The 6669-nt window shown below is 42.9% G+C and overlaps 1 long non-coding RNA gene across 1 annotated transcript; it reads left to right on the top strand.

Annotated features, from left to right (window-relative positions):
* Positions 1 to 498: 498 nt before the first annotated feature.
* On the top strand, positions 499 to 3930 carry LOC122766345. Its single transcript, XR_006360057.1, has 3 exons — positions 499 to 564; positions 3402 to 3506; positions 3675 to 3930. It is a non-coding gene; the product is annotated as an uncharacterized LOC122766345 (long non-coding RNA).
* The last annotated feature ends 2739 nt before the right edge of the window (positions 3931 to 6669 follow it).

Below are 6669 nucleotides of genomic sequence, written 5' to 3'. Positions count from 1 at the left end.
TTATTTTCAGTGCTAACACGTGCTCAACAAGTCATCAATACATGTTTGAGTGGTATCACTATTAGCGTGCATTAGCATTAACCAGTCATTTTAGTAATAGTTAGCGTGGTAACTTTCACAGGTTACCGTGGTTACGCGTTTATTGGTGTCACTGTTCGCATGCTCACCACATTAGCTCAGCACAACTGTGCTAATTTGACATGAATGCTAATATGTTAATGGCCACGGTGTGTTAGCTTTAGCTATACTTTCCTTTTCAGTGCTAGCATTCTGAGCTAACGTGGCGCTAATGTGCTAAAATCATTAGCCAATCATCCCCACTTGTACACTTCATCATGCTAACATGTTGTCGTTTGATATGTGGTGTAACACATTAGCTCAGCATGTTAGCACCGAAACAAAACAGTTAAATTAATATTTAACTGCACTGCACAACATCGTTTTTGTCTTTTATTATCATTGAAACTTTTTTTTTTTTAAATTGCTAAAGATTTAAAGTCTCTCCGCCGCCGCCGCGGAGACGCAGAGACGTCACAGTCTCGTGTTCCTGGACGAGACTCTGAGGTAAATGCAGTGGAAATGAATATATTTAAACGTCTATGTTTTGAGCAGATGTGCTTTCTTTGTATTTCATATCAAAACCCTGGAACCTGCGGCGGGCGACGTTCTGAGCGTGAGATATAAAAGCCTCAGCGACGATGTCATATCGCTCCTTTTTCTCCGAGCCCAAAAAAACCCCATATCTGTAACATCATTTTAATTCTTACAGATACCACAGAAAATATTAATATAACCCTAGTAATTTCACAGATGTTTCAGTTTCCAGATTCAAGGCGGAAAAAAGTCTCTAAATATCAAACTCTTGGAGCGTGGATCAAACGTCGCAGGTCTATCACGGAGCCACGGCGTTTGCTGTTAAACGACGGGTGAAAAACTGCTCCGTGCGTCTGTCCAGCGCTGTGATCTCTCACTCTTTCATCGAGAAAATGAAAAGCGTTTAGAGGAAGAAGGCTGAAGTGAAGCGCCAGCTGAGGGAGCGCTGTTTTCCTGGTGCTTCGTGGATCGCGGGGGAATTCATTTTCCTGTCACACTAAATCTTGTGTTTTTGAGCGTTGAAAAATCCTCTCTTTTCCAAACCGGAGTGGCCCAGTTTTAATGATCCGTGACCCTCGTGTTACCGTTTATTAATCCCTGGAAAACAGCTGAGGATTTCACTGTTTTGAAGAAATGTCTTTTTTTTATTATTATTTAAGAAAAAAAAAGTGATTTTAGTTTTTCTTTTTTTTTTTTCGCAGCAACAAAACAAGACAACAACAAAGTGAACTTTTGCTTGGAAGCGTGTCAACAGATCTTGTTTCCCCAGTTGAATTTGGAGAGCAGAAATGCAAACTTATGAATTTGATGGGAGTCAAACACCAACAGTTCTTCTAATGTTCAGAGAAAAGCGATGTTTTAGTCTTTGAATCGTAGAAATACCCCTGTGACATCACTCAACCAATGTCAGCTTAAGTGTTCAGTCGAAAGTATATGTTTACTAATTTATTTTAGAATTACGCTGCCTTTTTTGGTCTGCTGGTCTACTGCTGCCTCGTGTGGTCACTTTGTGTCACTGAGGTGAATCTCAACAAAGGATTTCAACAGCCGAAGTGACAAAATAAGACATTTGAACTTAGCGATGAGGCAGTGGTAGACCAGCAGCTCCTCTGTCCCCGTGAGCTAAAATCACTGGTTTTCTCTATGGGGTTTGGTGTGGGAGAGTGAGTGGTTCACAAACTTCAGTTTCCTGTTGGAAAAGTCCGTCTAACAGTGAGATAAAGACGTGTATGTGTTCTCAAAGATATTGTAGATGGCTTTAAACGCTAACTGTCAGTGTTTTCACACAACCACACTTATAAAAACACTGAACTTTGCAGAGACGCAAACGTCTGAAACTGAAGAAGTGGCAAAGCTGCAGTTTCATAGATGTGAATCAGATTTCATCCGATCCCTAAATGTGGTTTAATCAGATTTGTGAAGATTCTGGATCTCAGCTGGAGTGGAAAAGACTCTGGACTGGAGCTGCGGCTCTGAACTCTGGAACCCTTCACTCACTCCTCAACCTGCAAACAGCCATGAAACATGTTGGGTTTCATTTTTCTACCACTAATAAACAGCAGAGGACATTCACAGTCCACTCGCGTCCCCAGTCCGTGTTTTCATCACAGAGCCGGTGGTCCACTCCTCATCCGTGATTTACACGCAGCTCAGACGCCAGAGAGGAAAACCAGCAGAATAACACAGATTTCACGCTGACGGAGAAATACGAGGCCGGAGGATCCGAGCGTTTGGCGTCTCAGACGACGTTCCCCGACTACGATAAACACCAATTGTGCGTTTCTGTCTCACTGACTTGGTTTTTACGGCGTCTCTGGCAGCAAGCGCACGCAGCGCACTCGACATCACCCAGAAAATGAAGTGTGTTAGCGTCAGGAGTGAAACCTAAGTGCTTGTCTTCTGTCCTCTGAGTCACCCTGATCCTGAACATGGTTTTGTGTCCACTAGTCCTCATGGAGACCAAAACCTGGTCCTAATGAAACAGAACCTCATTTTCTCTCCACTTGTTTGTGGAAGTGAAGTGGGTTTGCCATTGATGTGAAGTGGGTTTGCCATTGAAGTGAAGTGGGTTTGCCATTGATGTGAAGTGTGATGTGAAGTGGGTTTACCATTGAAGTGAAGTGGATTTGCCATTGAAGTGGGTTTGCCATCGATGTAACATGGGTTTCCCATTGATGTGAAGTAGGTTTGCCATTGATGTAATGGGTTTCCCATTGTGAAGTGGTTTGCCATTGATGTGAAGTGGTTTGCTATTGATGTCAAGTGGATTTGCCATTGAAGTGAAGCGGGTTTGCCATTGATGTGAAGTGGGTTTGCCATTGAAGTGAAGTGGGTTTGCCATTGATGTCAAGTGGGTTTGCCATTGATGTAACATGGGTTTCCCATTGATGTGAAGTGGGTTTGCCATTGATGTCAAGTGGGTTTGCCATTGATGTCAAGTGGATTTGCCATTGAAGTGAAGTAGGTTTACCATTGAAGTGAGTTTCCCATTAAGGTGAAGTGGGTTTGCCATTGAAAAGAAGTGTGTTTCCTGTTGAAGTGAAGTGTGTATCCTGTTGGTGAAGTGTGTGTTCTTGTGTTTGTTTGTTTTTCTGTCATAAACACTGACCTCATGGAGGATACTGTTGAAATGAATGGAAGTGAATGCAGAGCCCCGTATGTGTGTGTGTGTGGTTTTGTCATTAGTGTTACAGTGAACAGTTATTATAGAAGTTCCCAGACTGACTGGCCTCTGCTGTAACAATGTGTTAAAACATGTCTGTCTTTCATTTCTCTCTTTAAACTCTGTGTCTCTCTCTCTCTCTGAGGATCTTCGGCGTCGGTGAAGAATCCAAACGGTCCAAACGTCACAGAGAATCAAAGAGAACAGTTGCTGCTCATGCAGTGAGACAGGGCTCAATCAGGAGGTTAAGGTAAGGGAAAGCTAAAGAAAGGTCAAAGGTTAAAAGAGGCAACATGACGCATGACAACAGAAAAGAAGAAGTTCCGAGTTAAAAGCACGACTCCATCATCAGCTACCTCTCATCCACTGTTTCCCCACACGTTCAAAGCTGTCTCTCTCTTCTGTCTCCTGTCCTCAGTGTCTCTCTGTGAGACAGGTTGTAAAAAGACGACTGGCTCACTGTTGAAAGACACGTCGCCGCCTGGAAAGAGACGCGAGAGGAGACGGATGGGAAAGTCACGCGGACGAGTCGATGACAGCGCGGCCTGAGTTATGAACGCATGGCGATGAAATGGTGAAGACGAGGATATGGAAAAGAGGAGAGGAAGAGGAGGACCAAGAGGAGGAGGAAGAGGAGGAGAGTTACAGTAAGAAAGACAGTGATGAGAATTTAATCTGATACAAACTCATCTAACAAAAACAAATGTATCTAATCTAATCTATTGTAAATAAAATAATTTCTTAAATTCTAATCTAATGTAATCTAATCTGAGACGACAGAGTTGACGTAGAGTGGGTTTTTCGTGCGTCGTGCAGTTTTTCGGTAGACACATCAAAGATGACACGTTATCCAAAGGTCGTGCAGGTTCAAAAGGGGGCGTGGCCACGGCGACCGTCGCAGTTTCGGCGAATCGTGACCATTGGCCACAGAACAGGAAGTGGGCTGTAACTTTGCCGCACGTTGACCGACGGGCTGCAAACTTCCCACGCGAGACGAGAGACTCGACCAGAAAACATCAGTCACGGTTTTCATCACGAAACGAACTTCTTTTAAAAGTTATTTTAAGAAGTCGTAGAGACGTGGAGGTGGAAAGAGAAGACTTTGGCTGCACAGTGTGAGTTACTGCTCACAGGACGAGGAGCTTTAAAGCTACGTGTACTCACATATATACGCACATTACTTTGAGAAATGGCCGCAGCGCGAAGACAAAGTACACATAAAAACGCAGGTAAGAGGCCGTGAATAAAAGCAGCGTGTCCTCGCGGCGCCCCCTTTACAAGAGCTGTTTAATATTCCCAGCGTTGCCGCGTCCAATAACAGCTGAACTCGTCTGCTCGTAGCTGTGAAATATTTCCCTCAGACTCGCAGTTATGAAAGCACACACCGAGCTGCCGTGCCTTTTTCTGGATAATCACATTCACAAAATACTTTCCTTTGTCGGGATTTGTTTGGTTTGACCCTGAGGTTCTTCACCCGCGGAGCCAGTAAAGTGGAATATTGAGAGGAAAACGCAGCTCATTCCAGCGCCGGAGTTGAAAGGTTAAGGGTTTTTAAGGAGTATTTTCTCCTGATGACTAACCAATCTGCCTCACAGGATGTCCAACAAAAAAGAGAGAGAGTCTGGCAGCGGCGCGGCGCTAACATTTGTTAGCAATGCTACAGTCGGAGCCAAGTGGGGAACTGAAGTGATTCTGTGGAAATGACATGTGAGACTCCAGAGCTGCAGCAGGATTTTCAGGGTTGGAATAAACAGAGCGGACGCTGCCAGCTGCTCTCAGGACGAGATGAAGGAACTTTTACTGGAGGAATTTAAAGGTTTGAGGAAACGTCTCCAACTCTCTCTCTTCTTTATGTCTCATGCGGGACAGAGACGTCTCTGATCCTCGTCCACGTCAAAGGTGTAAGGACACGGAAGCTGAAACAGAGGTCACCATCCTTCACACGACCTTCAACTGCACCTCTACGACCTTCAACTGCACATCTATGACCTTCAGCTGCACATCTATGACCTTCAACTGCACCTCGGCAACCTTCAACCTCACATCTATGACCTTCAACTGCATCTATGACCTTCAATCAACCACATCTATGACCTTCAACCTCTCAACCTCACATCTATGACCTTCAACCTCACATCTCGACCTTCAACCTCACATCTATGACCTTCAACCTCACATCTACGACCTTCAACCTCACATCTATGACCTTCAACCTCACATTAATTTATTTTACTACTCTATACAATCTAATCTAATGTAAATGACTATATAATCTAATCTAATGTAAATGACTCTATATAATCTAATGTAAAGTACTCCATATAATCTGATCTAATGGAAAATAGTCTAATAGAAACTAACCTAATTTAATCTAATCTGATGAAAACAATCCAAAGAAAACTAATCTAATCCAATCAAACGTAATGCAATTTAAACTACTCTATTTATTTAAATCTAATTTAATCTAGTCTGATATTAACTAATCTGACGAAAACAAATGTATCTAATCTATTGAAAATAAAATCATTTATTCTAATCTAATGTAATCTAGTCTGAGACAACAGTATTCACATGTAAAAGTAAGTTAAATCAAAAAAAACCCACAAGCATGTTTCGCCTACATGAGCTTTAATGTGTTCAATTAAAGTTAAAGTGGTAATGATGAAAACACACACACACACACACACACACACACACAGGCTTACATCAGAACATGTCAGGACTTCCTGTCTGGATCCAGATCAACAGTATCAAATCCCAAACCACCGGATCAGTCCGGATCATGTTCAGACCTTGTTTAGGTCCAGTTAACCGCGCAGGAACATGGCTGGACCAAGCGTCTCCGCAGACAGACGGCTTGTTTAGTGTCCGACAAACGTCCAAATAAACACGGAGGCAGAGAGAAATAAACTGTCGTCTGTTCCTCTGATGAACGCACGGACACACAAAGACACAAACCGTGTTGGCATCTGGTTGTTGTGTCTCACTCGTGGCTCTGGTTCTGGTTTCTGAGGGTTGGAAGCGGCTCCACCTGTCAGAGACCATGTAAACCATTCGACTCTGGTCCTGTGTGTTTCAGGAACTTCGCGTCATTTTATACTGAAATAGTGAGAATAAATCACCATGTGGAGCAAACGCAGAGTTATGTGGACTCATGTGGATTTATGTGGATTCATGTGCCTCACGCTGACCACAGGAGAAACGCGGAAGAATTTAAGTCTGAGATAAAGATCATTTAAGCATTTAAAATGAAATGTAATGTTTTAATTTTGTGTGATGGACATTTTACAAAAGCAATGATACATTTAAGATTTTGTTTTTGTTTTAAAATACAGCCAAAAGACGCACTTACCTACCTACCAACGCATTTGCCTCCCAAAACACAAACTTACCAACCAACCAACCAACCTAAC

This window comes from Solea senegalensis, linkage group LG3 (genome assembly GCF_019176455.1).
Source record: "Solea senegalensis isolate Sse05_10M linkage group LG3, IFAPA_SoseM_1, whole genome shotgun sequence".
In the NCBI taxonomy this organism is placed as follows: Eukaryota; Metazoa; Chordata; class Actinopteri; order Pleuronectiformes; family Soleidae; genus Solea; species Solea senegalensis.
This window is presented reverse-complemented; position numbering and strand designations above follow the sequence as displayed.